We start from the raw sequence: 17,967 nt of genomic DNA, 5'->3' as shown, positions 1-17,967 counted from the left end.
TACTGATATAAAATTAATAGATAAATATATATAAAATATATATAAGTTTTTTTTTTGACAATTCACACAGAGCCATCTAGACCCAAGTTAAGCTAGCTATAACTTGTGTTATGGGTACTAGATAACTGATACAATATATACATATATATATTTTTTATAAATACATACATATTATACATATAAAAACACCCAGACCGATACAAACAATCATACTCATGAATACAAATGTTTGTGCCGTGCGAGGAATCGAACCCGCGACCATCGGTCGTAAAGCGGTGTGATTGACCGCTAAACCACCGAGGTCTAAGTTATTTTATCAACGATAGATACATAATATCTAGGTATGTATCACCATGTCGCGGTTGATTGCCAGCTCTATCCCGCGACCCTGGCACTATTGCGGCGAGAAGGAATATCGTAGGGTTTTTGGTGAGTAGGAGTCTCACAGTACCCGTCCGTCCAACTCCTGAAACGGCCGGGTCTTCATGAGGGATTTTCCCCACATAAAAAAAAGTATCTATCGCCACATTACGAGTATGATACTCGTGAACTGGTGCTGCTTGTAGGGACTGGTCTGCTCTAATCACTATGATTGATTTCCTCTTATTAATTGTTTAACCAGTTGGTTATATATTTAATATTTTTTCTATTTGAGTATTTAATTGAATTAGTCCTAATTGGTGGTTTGTATTCACACACTTAAACTTAAAAATGTAAAGTAATAATAAAATTATTTAAAAGAGCAACACGCAAGTTTCTTGCTCGTTCTTCTTGTGATGAGACAGCTTTCCGAATGAGCGGTAGATTAAAAAAATGTAATGACTATTCAAAAGTGCTTCAATGTAAGTTTAATTGAATAAATGATTTTCTATTCTATTCTATTCTTTGAATCGACGAATGGAACACAAATATTTCAAATTTTTTAATGGTTGATAAAGGAATGATGGTCCTGATTGCGCTAACGGTTTACGCTGGCAGGACACCAGTTGAGGATAAGATGAGCATGAGATCAGGTCAGTTAGGCCATAGAGTTAAATTCAACAAAAAATTATTACCATGGGTTCTAGAGAAGAACCTGACGTGGTACATTGCTAGCACCCATTGCTAGTTATTAGTCACACGTTACTAACAATTTCCTTACCTTATTTGGTTTTCCTAAAATTAAAGTAGCCTAAGTTACTCCTTATTACATCAGTTACCTGCCAATAGAAGGCCAGTCAAAATCGGTCCAGCCATTTCAGAGATTAGCCGGAAAAAACTGATAGACAGACAAAAATTGTAAATAATGTTATTTTGGTGTATGTACCGTATTTATATTCATATGCATGTAGTAAAAAACGGTTATTTCAATATTACAAACAGACACTCCAATTTTATTTATATATATAAATATTCCGTACATGAATGTATGGATATTCACATCTTTACGTGCCTGAGTTGATTACGATTAAGTTATTAAATATTCATTTCAAATGATTTTCAAACAATAATCATATTATGTACTAGCTTTCCGCCCGCGACTTCGCCCGCGTGGACTATTGGTTACTGCGTGATTAAAGGTCCGTGCTCAGTAGTGTGATGTTATTACACCTTGGGTTACAATATTAGACTTTTAGTAAGGCTCCCTAATTTTTTTGAAAATTTAATATAGCCTATGATACTTAGGGATAGTGTAGCTTCGTAATGGTGAAAGAATTTTTGAAATCGGTCCAGTAGTTTCGGAGCCTATTCAATACAAACAAACAAACAAACTTTACATCCTTATAAAATTTGATCTTAATAAATTAGTGCTGGTTGGTAGTTTGTATTCACACGTTTCGACTTGTAAATGTGAACTTACAAGAATTGTTTAAAAGAGCAACACACAAGTTTCTTGCTCGTTCTTCTTGTGATGAGACAGCTTTCCGAATGAGCGGTAGATTAAAAAAAATTGTGCATAAATTAAGTTTATTTTGAAAGAAAGAAAGAAAGAAAATTGTTTATTTGGTACACTGAAAATAATTTTTAATTTTAATTTACATTTTATCGGTTTATATTAATTTTACAGTACCAAATAGGTCTCCGCTCAGCATATGTCGTGACGGGGTGCCACAACGCTGGATTTCTGCGGATACCTTCATATATAATAATATAATAATATACATACATAGACCTAGGCGGATAACACAGAGTAAACATTTATGACATACTACCATATCTAGACACGCGGTAGCGTGTCAAGCCGAGTTTCAAGTAACTGGCAAGCAGTACCGTGTGTATATTTACACGAACCATTTGGAGCCACTTTTGACCCCCTCATAACTCAAAAACTCTTTCACATAAACCTGTCAAATTTGGTCCATATATTGAGACTTGCGAGATAAATATGTGTTATTATGTTGCAAACGGTTATTTAGATATTAACGTCCAAATATCGTCATTTTTATCACTTATCAACTATAGATCAAAATTATAACCCACTTCCAGATGACCTAGGAAGTTCAAATTTGGCATGCAGATAGGTAATTAGGTGAATATAAAGGAAAAAATAAAGGAATATAAACGAAATATACTGTAGCCTTCGCAAGTTCTAAACATTTACAACAGTTACTTGTCGGTTCCTATTTTATTATTAGTAGTAACTAGCAATCGAAAGTAATAATTGGTATATGAGAACTGGCCAAGTTAGACCTTAGGCTACAGTATATTATCCTAAGTTATAAGAAGAAATGATATTATATATTGTTATAAATACATTTCAGGACATACCATTGAACTTGGCACCCATTTAGATCTCACCTCTTTTGTCGTAGAAGTCAACAATCAAGGCATATATCATAATATTAAACTCGGCTATCATTTCACATTTATGTTTTTGATGGGATATAAATAAACATCAAACATAACTACACACTGAAACATAAAGTTCTGATGACACTAGTAGGCTGACACTTTGCATTACCCTGCTGTTAGAGTGCAGACACATCACGGCACAGCTTCCTGAGTGAGAAGGAGTATTTTTTTTAATTTATTTTTAAAAATCTGCACAATTAAAGAATCCTTTATAGTAGGAGATATATTATTCCAGCACTTCGTAGCAGAATAGAATAGATATATATATTTTAATAATTTTCTATTCTAATAAAACTATGTAAGTAATTTAAGCTTTCTATACTTACCAACTTTGCTGAGTTTATTGATAGTGTGTCAATAGGAAATATTTTATAAGTAAAGATTAAGTATAGTATAGGTACTCCGGTCTCCAACAGTGAAGTGGCAACAATGACTTTTGCCAACTTTAATGCACTCGCGACTCCAACTTCAAAATATACGAGGATATTAATTCGGAGAACTTAAAGCGAGCGAGCGAACCAGCCAAGTGCAGTTTATGTAATTGGGCAATAAGCGAAGTGGCAGCCTGCAGCCTCCTCGCCTCTCCTTTCCTCTCCTCTCCACTCCATTCCACTCCACTCCGCCGGCTGACGGGCTGCACGCAGAAGGAACCGAGTTTTGCAATCCCTTATTAACTTACAAAGACATTTTATTGGTTCCCAATATAACGTATAAGACGTAGCACGGTCCCGACGGTTTCACTCGTAGTCTAATTCAAAAATGTTACCTCTATCAAAGCATTTTTATAATTTTATCTTTTAGAATAATATATACGAATGGTCTCAATGGTTTAACGGTTGAGCACACTTCTGACATGCAAAAATAATATCGCGCAGTCAAAACATTTATATTCATGAGTATGATTGTTTGTATTTTTCTGGGTCTTTCCTATGTATATTATTATGATTATGATTTATCCCCTTAGGGGTGGAATTTATCAAAATCCTTTCTTAGCGGATGCCTACGTCATAACATCTACCTGCATGCCAAATTTCAGCCCGATCCGTCCAGTGGTTTGGGCTGTGCGTTGATAGATCACTATGTCAGTCACCTTTGAGTTATATATATTTAGATTAGTCTATACAGAGATAAATAATAATTCGTTGATATTTATATTATATATTGTCAAAAAAATCCATTAAATTGTAAAATTCCTTATTTTTTAACCATTCTCGTATGTGCTTTCATGCAAATTCCGAAATTAAATTAGTAACGCGCAAAAATTCTATTATTATTTATTAATTTAATTTCGGAATTTGCTTTTTTTTTTAAAAGAATACGGGCTGAGTTTCTTGTCAGTTCTACTCATCTCGAAATCATTCCGAACTGACGGTAGATTTGACATATCATAAGAGTCTAATAGATCTACATGAATAAAGGTATTTTAAATTTGATTTTGAATTATTTCGACTCCGTAGACCTACAAGTATTTATATCAATTGTCTAGTACCCCAAACAAGGTCTGCTTACATTAGGACTAACTAGTGAATTGAAAAAAATTGTGACAGAAAAACTGACACATAAATATATAAACTGGTACATAAAATGTAAGAAATAATAAAACAAGTGTAGTATCAATAATAATAATAATCTTAGGACAATTCAGCGCCATCTAGACGCCATCTAGACGCAAGTTAAGCTAAGCTAAAGCTTGTGTTATGAGTACTAGATAACTGATACAAATATATAGATATTTTTTTTTATAAATATTATACATAGAAAACACCCAGACCGACACAATCATACTCATGAATACAAATGTTTGTGCCGTGCGAGGAATCGAACCCGCGACCATCGGAATTACGGCGGAGTGCTTAACCACTAGACCACCGAGGTCGTCATGTACTGTAATACATGGGCGGTATAATTCACTGGGGATGGTCGACCATAGCTATTACCTGCCAAATGCGAATATCAGGCGAGGCCCAACGAGCCATTCGTATGCATAGAAGATCCGGTAATTTGCGAGCTCATCGCGCGGATCACGACGAGATTTAAAAAAGCGCCGGAATTACCGACGAAAATAAGAAAAAATCTCCACCCCCCTCCACCCCCGACGCGCCGCGCCCGCCCTCGCTAGCCCCATCAGGCCAACGCCTTCACCTTTCTAATGCAAATTATACTGATTGTTCCAATCGCATTGGATTCCACTAATTTACAAGTGGATGCGTTTACATGGTGAAACTAAATTGAGCTCAGTTCTTAATACAGCTAAGTCGATAATCGGTTACGAGTGCACCGATAAGTTGTGAGATTTATAGTTTTTAGCTGTACTATACATTTTTAGGCAATCAATGCAAGAGGGACAGAAAATATATGAACTATACTAGAAAGGTAAGGTAAAGATTTAGTTACACTTTCATAAGCATAATTAAATTAATCAGTATTATTGTAAACATGTATAATATTAATTTTAAAACAATACGAGCTGAGTTTCTTGTCAGTTCTTCTCATCTCGATATCATTCCGAACTGACGGTAGATTTGACATATCATAAAAGTCTGTAATAGACCTACATGAATAAATATAATTTGAATTTAAATTTGAATGACTGTTTGTGTTGGCCTGAATGTCCTCTGTGACTATATTTTAGTTGTGCCGAAATCGACCTTAAGCCGACTACCTCTAAGTACCTATTACAATATGCAAAATCACAAGACCACTGAAATTTGCCAATAGTCCTAACTTTACGTGTTTAGAAACATAAAATTTGCGTTTCTATTATAAATGTTTGTCCTTTGTTATCAAAGTTTATACCGTAATCATTACATAGTATAAAACAAAGTCGCTGTCACTGTCTGTCCCTATGTATGCTTAAATCTTCAAAACTACGCAACGGATTTTGAAGCGGTGTTTCTAGATAGAGTGATTCAAGAGGAAGGTTTATATATATATAATACATGTACACCCGTGTGAAGCCGGGGCGAGTAGCTAGTAATATCATAAATGAGAGAGTGTTCGTATGTTTGTTACTATTTCACCACTAAACGTTCGGATGAACGGATCTTAATCAAATCGGACGTGATAAATTCACTTAATAAACTCACAGTGAATTTATCATACTGGACTAAGTAACCTAACCTGAAGCTCATCTTGACATACTCCACTGGTGCCCCGCCAGCGTAAACCGTTAGCGTAGGCAGGTGCACCAAAAAAACCTATTGGAGGGAATGGACTTGAAGTCAAATTGGATAACCCAATAATCAGTCACGAACATTTCCAATTTGGCCTTATCTCTGGAACAACGATTACCAAGTCCCCGTCACTAATAATCACTTACCCTGGGGGGAAGAAATTGTCAGTAATGAGCTTTAATTCTTCCATTGCTAGCAATGTACCAAGTCAGGTTGACCTTCACACGGTTACTCCTGGAAACTGTCGTGATAAATTCCTGGTCAATTTGTCAAGATGGGCTAACTGACCTGACTTCATGTTCATCTTATCATCCTCCACTCGTGCCCCGCCAGCGTAAACCGTTAGCGCAGGCGGGTGCACCAAAAATCTATTATAGGGAATGGACTTGAAGTCAAATTGGTTAACCCAGTCATCAGGGGAAAGGGGATTGTTAGTAATGTGGACTAATCATCCCATTGCTAGCAATGGACCATGTCAGGTCGACCTTCACGCGGTTCCTCCTGGAAACCATCGTGATAAATTTTACGGTGAAATGGTCATGGGCTAACTGATCTGACTTCGTGTTCATCTTATCATCCTCCACTGGTGCCCCGCCAGCGTAAACCGTTAATCAATCATCAGTCACTGCGCACGAACATTTCCAATATAGCGTTACCTCTGACCCTACAATTACCAAGTCCCCATCACTAATAATCCCTTCCCCTGGGGGGAAGGAATTGTCAGTAATGTGATTTAATTCTTCCCTCCCTTCCCTTTCTCCACACGGCTACCCATGGAAACCATCGTGATAAATTTTACGGTGAATTTGTCACGGTGGGCTAACTGACCTGACCTCATGTTCATCTTATCATCCACCACTGGTGCCCCGCCAGCGTAAACCATTAGCGCAGGCGGCTGCACCATTCCATTATCATCCTCTAAAAAAACCATGTGATTTAATTCTTCCCTTTCTCAACACGGCTACCCCTGGAAACCATCGTGATAAATTTTACGGTGAATTTGTCACGGTGGGCTAACTGACCTGACCTCATGCTCATCTTATCATCCTCCATTGGTGCCCCGCCAGTGTAAACTGATAGCGCAGGCGGCTGCACCATTCCATTATCATCCTCTAAAAAAAACCATGTGATTTAAAAACCCCCAGTGATAAATTTTACGGTGAATTTGTCACGGTGGGCTAACTGAACCTCATGCTCATCTTATATGGCCTAAACCTTTAGCGCAGGCGACTGCACCATTCCATTATCATCCTCTAAAAAAAACCCAGTCATCAGTCACTGGGCACGAATATTTCCAATATAGCCTTACCTCTGACCCTACAATTACCAAGTCCCCGTAATAATCCTTTCCCCTCGTCTATACCTGACCTTAGACCTAGCGATTACCAATGGCGTTATTAGTCCCCATTACTAATAATCCTTTCCCCTCGTCTATACCTGACTTTAGACCTAGCGATTACCAATGGCGATATTAGTCCCCATTACTAATAATCCCTCCCCCTCGTCTATACTAATGGTATAATTAGGTAACAGCCGGCAGTATGGGGCGGTGTGTGGCGTATTAGACTTGGCAGTGGAGGCTAATGTCACCGCGCCAATTATATGTAAATCCAACTCGACCTAACATTAGCGGATTGTTCCCACACTCATATCTGATAATACGAGTTTAATGTCGCTCACGTGTAATGTATGTCGCCTAATATACACACATACATACATACATACTGTGCTACTTATATTAAATCATGCTTCACAAATTACTAGCTTATATTTATTTATTTATTCTTTTGTACATAAAAATGTATACATGGCAGACTTGATGCCTGATGGTATTTCCTACCAGTCAACAGTCGCGGTGATCAGAGATAATAAGGCTGTGCGCTTTTATAATTAATTGAAAGAAAAAAAAAGAAAATTATAAAAAATAGATACAGAAAATTAATGTATTTATATAATACAGAAAAATGATTTATCTTATATATATAAAATTCTCGTGTCACAGTTTTCGTTCCCATACTCCTCCGAAACGGCTTGACCGATTCTCATGAAATTTTGTGAGCGTATGAGTATTGAGTAGGTCTGAGAATCGGCCAACATCTATTTTTCATCCCCCTAAATGTTAAGGGTAGTCCATCCCTAAATTTTTTTTTTTATTTTTTAGACAAAATTTTTAGTTTCTATTTTTTTATGATACAACATACAAAAATACATACAATCCTAAATTTTCACCCTTCTATCATCAACCCCTATTTTTTTATAGCGTTATTAATTTACATGGCAAAACAACGTTTGCCGGTACAGCTAGTATACATATAGAGAAATACTTACTTAGCATCCCTTTACGCTTTGTTTTTATGCAATAACAAACGCATAGTTTAATTTGTCGAGAGACCTAATAATATATAATTGACTTATATACAAATATATAAAACCCATGTCGGATACTCTGACATCACTAAAAACGTTATAATTATAATTAAATTTGATATATATTATATAATTAAACCTCTATAATATATATTTGATATATATTATAGAGGGTTAATTAGAGGGACTAAATGTACACAATGTGTGATAAACTCTATGATCGATTGGCCGATAATGCCTCGCTGGGAACCGATACACTTCCCTCCGCCAGCTACAACGACGCGACGCTGGATTTGTTCAAATTAACACCTATACATTATTCATAGGCGATTTCTATACATCGATATTATGCATGAATATACTGTAGATTTATATAGTACGTATCTACTATTATCACATACTTTATTACTCAAGAGCAACACACAAGTTTCTTGCTCGTTCTTCTTGTGATGAGACAGCTTTCCGAACGAGTGGTAGATAAAAAACAAATTGTTATGACTATTCAAAAGTGCTTAAATTAAGTTTATTTGAATAAATTATTTTCTATTCTATTCTATGCTATATGTATATTGGAAATAACTTGACAACTAAATCATAATATAATAATAATAAGCCGTAGTGGTCTAGTTGTTTAACACACCGCTTAACTTCAGATGGTCGCGAGTACGAATCCTCGTACGGTGCAAACATTCAGGTATATATAATATAATAATAAATAACAACTCGCTATAGTTTTGATTGGATTTTGTGTACAAAAGACTAAATAAATAATTTCTCATATTTTTTTATGATTTATTTATTTCTCCACAAACATGATGGCAACAATACATGTAGTATCACTCATCACTCACAAGTCATATACACTACTAAGACGACCTCGTTGGTCTAGCGGTTTAGCACACCGCTTTACGTCCGATAGTCGTGGGTTCCATTCCTCGCACGGCATAAACATTTGTATTCATGAGTATGATTGTTTATATCGGTCTGGGTGATTTCTACATATGTTATGGTCATATTAAAAAAAAATCTAAGTATTTATATCAGTTGTCTAGTACCCATAACACAAGCTCTGTTTAGTTTGGAAAAGATGGAGCCGTGTGAATTGTCCTGAGATATTATTATATTGTAATTGCAAAATTTATTTCCCAGCTTACATCGAATCAAATCAAAAATATTTTAGAACTTAACTAAACTTCTTTTCTTTTTTAAAGCCAGTTTGAGTACATTATTTACATATAAATAGGTGTCTGTGTGTAGTATTAAATTAATGTCTCCCGCAAGTTGCATTACTCTTTACGAGTATAGAATGTAATTGCTACACGCAATCTACAGATGCTACTGCACACAATCTTGCAGATTAATATCCCAATGTGGCACTAAGAGGATATCACGTAATCTCCTCTATGAAAATGATAATTGCCTATGATTTCACACGTGGCAGCATATTGCCAGATTTATTACTCAGGGGCGGACCTACCTACAGGCTTTATGGTAGCCCAGGGCCCGCGGATATATAGGGCCCCCAGCCCCCACTGAATAGGCAATATTTGGATTAAAAAACCTATCGTAAGGTTAAGGTAAGACGAGGAAAAATGTTGGGACTCTTGATACGGCACGATGATTTCATGAAAATTATTATTGAGGGGAAAATAGAAGGAAAGAGGGGAGGGGAAGACCGAGGCACAGCTACATCAAACAAATTAAGAACAAAATCGGAGTGGTGTCGTATTAACAATTAAAGAGCATGGAAGATCGCGGAAAATGGCAAGAGATACACCGACAAGAGCGTAGATAGATAGATAGATAAATTCTTTATTCACAATTACAGACGCATAACATAGATGAGATACAGAAAAAACACGAATTAATAAAACACACACACACACGCACACACACACACAAACACACACACACACACACACACACACACACATACACATACACTTTGCAAGTAAATAATGATAAGCTTGTGTTATTAACTTATTTAATTGTCTTTTTATAAATTGTAATTCCAAACATTGTGAATTGTAAGAGGAGGGAACTGATACCTAAAATACAAGTTTCTACTTAGTTTAGGTACCAGGGAACAAGTTAAATTGTAAATATTGGATGCAAAATAAAATTATTATTATTATTATATTATTATTATTATAAATGAAATGTAGGTGACTTTATGTGCCGCAAAAGTGAAAAGGTAGCCAACTCAGCATAATGCTACAGATAACTCTGCAGCACTGATATTCTGTTGATTCCTTACTTATACTATACTTATTACTAAGAAAATGACATAAATATTAAACATCGAGCTCTTTATCTAAATATATATAACTCAAAGACTGACTGACATAGTGATCTATCAACACACAGCCCAAACCACTGGACGGATCGGGCTGAAATTTGGCATGCAGGTAGATGGTATGACGTAGGCATCCACTAAGAAAGGATTTGGATTAATTCTACCCCCAAGGGGATAAACTACGGGATGAAAGTTTGTATGAAACTTTATCAATTTTAAACCGATCGGGCTGAGACTTTACATGCATAAAGCTACTATGACGTAGGCATCCCCTAAGAAGGGATTTTGATAAATTCCACCCCTAAGGGGATAAATTAACGCAAGCGAGGCGCAGGCAAGAGCTAGTCAAAATGTATAAAGTCTGAATAAACTGTAAATAATGTGATGAATTATGTTATTAAACTACTTATACTACATAAATACTATAACAAGGATTACACATATATTGATATGGTGATAAGCTCCGCGAGACTGATGATAACGAAGATGATGCAAGACAATGCTTGCAGACTAAGTTGGGTAAGCAGCTGGTAATAAAGTAGCTCTTAAATTATATGTAATAATAATAATATCTCAGGACAATTCACACAGCGCCGTCTAGTCCCAAGCTAAGCAGAGCTTGTGTTATGGGTACTAGACAACTGATATAAATACATAGATACATTATTTGTAAACGCATACATAATATACATAGAAAACAACCAGACCGATACAAACAATCATACTCATGAATATAAATGTTTGTACCATGCGAGGAATCGAACCCGCGGCCGTCGGATAGTAAAGCGGTATGCTAAACCACTAGACCACCGAGGCTGTCAGTTATGAATAAATGAATCGTAAGGTTAGATATCTGAGATTAATCAACGCATGGATGTGCGCGTTTATAGAACGGAATGGTGAATCTGTCGCTTGTTTGTGGTCGGTGTATTTTTTTAGTTGAGTAATATAATTAGGGCCCTAAGTTTTAGCGCAGGGCCCCACAAATTCCCGATCCGCCCCTGGCTGTTATAATGATTCTCTTTGAACCATGGTCGCACATGAAATCGCTTTGATTCTCCCCCTTCCTATTCGTTTTGTTTCAGACTAGCTGTTCCCGCGACTTCGTCCGCGTGGAATTTAACTTTATTTTTCTAAAATAAAAGTAGCCTAAGTTACTCCTCATTACATCCGCTACCAGCCAATAAAAGTCTCGTCAAAATCGGTCCAGCCATTTCAGAGATTAGTCGGTACAAACAGGCGGACAGTAAAATTGTAAAAAATGTTATTTTGGTGTATGTACCGTTATATTCATCAAATGCATGCAGTAAAGCACGGTTATTTCAATATTACAGACAGACACTCCAATTTTTTTTATATGTATAGATGTATAATACGTAATTACGTATAATGTCGCTGAAACAGGATGTCCTAATGATACGATCGGTAAAGAACCGAAAGGGCGGTGATTATGTTTATCGCTGGCCCCATTTGGCCCTATTCTAAGAACATTTTGAAGGAATGATATTAATCTGCACTGAAAATAACGAGGTAATATTTATTCGCTTGTTTTAATACTATTTTACTAAATAGCTCAAATATAAGACAAGACAAGATTAATATAAACTACCTGTTCCCGCGACTTCGTCCGCGTGGAATTTAACTTTATATATCTATAATAAGTGTAGCTTAAGTTACTCCACATTACATCAGCTACCTGCCAATAAAATTCTCGTCAAAATCGGTCCAGCCATTTCAGAGATTAGCCGGTACAAACAGACAGATAGACAAAAATTGTAAAACTGTTATTTTGGTGTATGTACCGTACCCGGCTTCGCCTGGGTGTACATGTATTACATATATAAGCCTTCCTCTAGAATCATTCTATCTATTAAAAAAATTCGCTTCGAAATCCGTTGCGTAGTTTTAAAGATTTAAGCATAGATAAGGACAGACAGCTACAGCAACTTTGTTTTATACTACATATGTAATAATGATACTATATTACTGTAAAGATTTTATCACAATCCGTTCAGCAGTTTTTGCGTGAAACAGTAACAAACATCCATCCATACTCACAAACTTTCGCTTTTATAATACAAATGTCCATACCGTGCGAGGAATCGAACCTGCGACCATCGGTTGTAAAGCGGTGTGCTAGACCGCTACACCACCGAGGTCGTCATTTATTTATTCTTCTTCCTTTATGTTAATTTTAATTTAAATATGTTATTCCAAAATTTTTGGAGTATCATATTTGCATATATAGTAACATTTGCGTGGGAAGGCCTCCAGCAAGGTGGACCAACGATCTGGTCAAGATCGCTGGAAGGCATTGGATGCTAGCAGCGCAGGACCGATCGTCGTGGAGATCTTTGGGGGAGGTCTATGTCCAGCAGTGGACGTCTTCCGGGCTGCGATGATGATGATGATGACTCCAAATTTTTTTGCTTTTAAGGCAGATCTTAATTCCTGCGGGACAATGAGCATAAGAGGCAAGGCACAATGAGACAAGATAGGACTTTTCTGTATAAACATTTTATACTACTCTATGTAGACAATTAGTAAACATTAGAATACATTTGATATATTTATGTTTGTTTATTACGTGCGCAATTTCTACCTATTTCTTATTTTTTTTTTCTCCATCCACCCAAAGGCAGTCTGGTAGAGATTGTTCAGCGATAAGACCGCCTTTTGTACATAGTCAATGTATATTTTCTATTTAAATTGTTTTTTGTTCTGTAATTAATTAATTAAAATTAATTTAATAAAGAGAATAAATAAAAAAATCTTTATTCAAATAAACTCATTACAAGCATTTTTGAATAGTCATATTTTGATTCTACCACTCACTCGGAATGCAGATTCATCACAAGAAGAATGAGCAAGAAACTTGCGTGTTGCTCTTTTTAATATATGTTTTTTTTTATATACTACGTAGAAATAAATGTATATTCAAGTACGACAGTTATTTGAAAAGAATACGAGCTGAGTTTCGTATCAGTTCTTCTCATCTCGAAATCATTCCGAACTGACGGTAGATTTGACATATCATAAGAGTCTGTAATAGACCTACATGAATAAAGATATTTTGAATTTTATTTTTAATATTATGAATGTTCTTTGTACTTTGTACGTTTGCTCTCGTACTCTCAGTGTTGCTGGAAGTATATTGCGTAGGTGTGCAAAAGGTACCACGGTCCGATTATCAAAGCGAGTGGAGCCGGACCCAGCCCGAGATGAGTTGACATGCTCGTAATTAGCATTCCTATGTAAAATGTTTGCAAAACATTCAACGATTTTTTTAATCACAATAATATACGTACTTTCTTGCATGTGAAAAAAAAAATTTAAGTATTAAATGGGGTTTTTCAAGAAGGGTATATTAAGGTTTCTTAAGGGTCGGCAACGCGCACGTGATACCCCTGGTGTTTCTGTCGTTCAAAGGCTACGGTAACCGTTTACCATCAGATGGGCCGTATGCTCGATTGCCACCATCATAGTATAAAAACAAATTAAAATTAAATATAAAAAATGTGGTAAAATTAAAAAATAAACGTATTATTTTATATTAACACATATAAAAATAATTAAAATTAAATTATATATGTGTTAATACAGAACACTACCTTTTACCCGCGGTTTTTTTTTTAATTTTAACAAATTTTTTTAATTTAATTTAATTTTTTTTTTTTTTTTTGTTCTATATCATAGAACAAAAAAAAAACGGTGGCAATCAAGCATACGGCCCATCTTCATCGGCTTGGTTCGCATAACTTTATTACTGGCTGCTAGATGGCTCTGAATTAGCAAAATATACATATTTAATTTTTTTGTTTTTTTTAATAAAAAGTATCCTATGTTCATTCTAATACCTCCAAGAACATGTGTACAAAACTTCATGATAATCGGTTCAGTAGTTTTTGAGTGAAAGCTTAACAGATATCCCTACATTCACATTTCTAATATATATAGAATATGTGACATAATCACACTATTATCTAATCAAAATATTATATAAATACTTTACAATTTTTTGTAATAATATAATAATTATACAGGCACGGTTGTAGTACATGTGGCCCAGATATTATTTTTTTGTATAGCAACCCTACAACGTCGGTATTCCAGCGGGCCAGAGACAATACGCAATTATAAGTTCATATTCATAATCTATCAACGTTCGCATTTAGAATAGAATAGAATAGAAAATCATTCATTCAAATAAACTTAATTTAAGCACTTTTGAATAGTCATAAAAATTTTTTTTATCTACCGCTCGTTCGGAAAGCTGTCTCATCACAAGAACGAGCAAGAAACTTGTGTGTTGGTCTTTTAAATAATCCTTGTAAGTTTACATTTACATTATCATACGCATGTATTTGTATTGTGTTGTAGTAAATTAAAAACTAGCCTAAAATCTCCGACTTTAATTACACCATCAAGACGCTCTTCTTTCTTTTCTTTCTTCTTTTTTTTTTCTTCTCCCTAAAACTCACAAACAATAATAATGTTTTATGTCAAATCATAGAGCATTCTAGTCACAAGTTAAGCAGAGCTTGTGTTATAGGTACTAACTAGACAAGAGATACATAATTTTTTGTAAATACATACATATTATACATAGAAATCACCTAGACCGATACAAACAATCATACTCATAAATACAAATGTTTGTAACAGGAATCGATCCGATATACTCGTAAATGGGTGCTGCTTGTGGGGACTGGTCTGTTCAGGTTGCGAACACTGATTAGATTTTTTATTTTTTACAATATTATCAACGTGTAATTTTTTTTAAAAAGAATACGAGCTGAGATTCTTGTCAGTTCTTCTCATCTCGCAATCATTCCGAACTGACGGTAGATTTGACATATCATAAGAGTCTGTAATATACCTACATGAATAAAGACATTTTGAATTTGATCCCGCGACCATCGGAAGTATGGCGGTGCGTTAAACCGCTAGACCAGCGAGGTCGTCAAATCCATCTAGCAGTTTTTACGTGAAAGGGTAACATCCATCCATCTCCACAAACTTTCATGTTTATAACGTTAGTGATATGTAGGGACGTACTAGACGCTTATGACACGTCATTTTTTATCTTATTTTTTATGTAGTTCAGAAATATACTACGTGACACGAACATCTCTATTATTTCACAAATCTGTATCTTGCTGCTACGGTGTATCTGCTGCTGCAGTAGATAAAAAAAAATATTGTAACTATTCAAAAGTGCTTAAATTAAATTTATTTGTATAAATGATTTTCTATTCTATTCTATTCTTGCTGAATGTGGTCTATTTATAAGTTCTTATTCTCTACATGTAAGTCAATAGATTTTCACATAGTTACCTTATATAATATATTAGCTACGCGCCCCGACTTCGCACGAGTGTAAATGTATTATATATATAAATATTACTGTTAAATCACTCTACTATTAAAGAAACCCACTTTAAAATCCGTTGCGTAGTTTTAAAGACTTAAGCATAGATAGGGACAGACAGCGATAGCGACTTTATTTTTTTATAATATGTAATGATAATAATAATGATAATGATAATAATAATAAATAAATAAAATGATATAACACCAGTCACACCAGGCACACAATAAGTACACACACACTCACACATACACACACTCTGCACTTACTTGGTTTCGGCCCGTAAGTGTGGAGAAAACCAGCAATAGCTGAGAAAAAATAAAGAATAACAATAATAATAAATGGGTACTAGATAACTGATACTAACACATAGATAATTTTTTGTCGTAAATACATACATATTATACTTAGAATACACCCAGACCGATACAAACAATCTTACTCATGAATACAAATGTTAGTGCCGTGCGAGGAATCGAACCCGTGAACATCGGAAGTAAGGCGGAAGGTAAGGCTAAACCGCTAGACCACCGAATTATAATATAACTATCTGTAACCGCGACTTCGTCCGCGTGGATTTTAACTTTATTTTTCTAAAATAAAAGTAGCCTAATTTACTTTTTATTACATCAGCTACCTGCAACAGAAGTCCCGTCAAAATCGGTCCTGCCATTTCAGAGATTAGCCGGAACAAACAGACCGACAGACAGACAGACAAAAATTGTAAAAAATTTTATTTTGGTGTATCTGCCGTATTTATATTCATATGCATGTAGTAAAAAACAGTTATTTCAATATTACAAACAGACGCTACAATTTTATTTATATGTATATATAAACTATATGTTTAATGCTTCCAGTATACATATAAGACAGTCAGAGCGGCGTCTGTGTCACTTTGAAGTATTACGCAGTGATCTAAGTCGACGTGATCCGCACAACTTAATTATTGAACAAGTAATACATAAAATGCAAATAGTAACTGAACTAAACTAGAAATCGGAGTTTAAGACGAGCTCAGTGGTAACTTTAATTAAACCTAACTTTAGAGATGACGTCCCCGTAAGGATAATCCCAATAGGAGCTTTTACAATTTCACAATTTAAACTTTATCCTGACGGTGTAAGGTCGTTTTGGAGTTAGCAGGATCGAAATAAGCTATTAACTGTTGCTTCTTGCGGGGAAGAGGAATTCACAAACAAAGTCCAAGTGCTGGGCTGGAGGTATCGGTCGAATGTGTCCTATATACTCCGGCCGGCCAATTACTGCGATGAGTATTCGTTCTACAATATTAACTGGTACCTAACTCGAGTCAGTTGGGTTTGTTTCATCTATAACTGACTGTATGTAAATCTATCTATATGTTCAAAATATACCCTGTATCATCGTAAGCACAGATTATTATATTGAGTCCGTTAGTTTGTGCTCCCGCGCGTTCCCTTCCCCTCCCTCACCTAGTACTGAACGGACCGTACGCCGGCCATGACGCGCGCGCCTTTGTTGTGAATTAAAATAAATTAGAACTGTGTTAACCTACTGTGAAACCTACTGTGAAGCTGGAAAGCTAGCGAAGATATCTTCGAGACCCTGAAGCCCAAGAAATCCGCAGTACCATAAAGGTACGTGACAGACGCTTCCACACATATTTTTCCCTATATATATATACATAGTACTTTCCCTAACATTTTGGTAGCAGAGTGTATTTTCCCTAACACTATATATATATAACCAAAGTGACTGACGTAGTGATCTATCAACGCACAGCCCAAACCACTGGACGGATCGGGCTGAAATTTGGCATGCAGGTAGATGTTATGACGTAAAGCATCCGCTGAGGAGAAGGATTTGGTTAATTCTCACCTAAGGGGATAAAATAGGGGATGAAAGTTTGTATGAAACTTTGTCAATTTTAAACCGATCGGGTTGAG

Source organism: Achroia grisella, unplaced genomic scaffold, assembly GCF_030625045.1.
Source record: "Achroia grisella isolate CSIRO2021 unplaced genomic scaffold, CSIRO_AGI_Agris_v1 utg5591, whole genome shotgun sequence".
NCBI classification, from domain to species: domain Eukaryota; kingdom Metazoa; phylum Arthropoda; class Insecta; order Lepidoptera; family Pyralidae; genus Achroia; species Achroia grisella.
Note: the sequence above shows the minus strand (reverse complement) of the source record.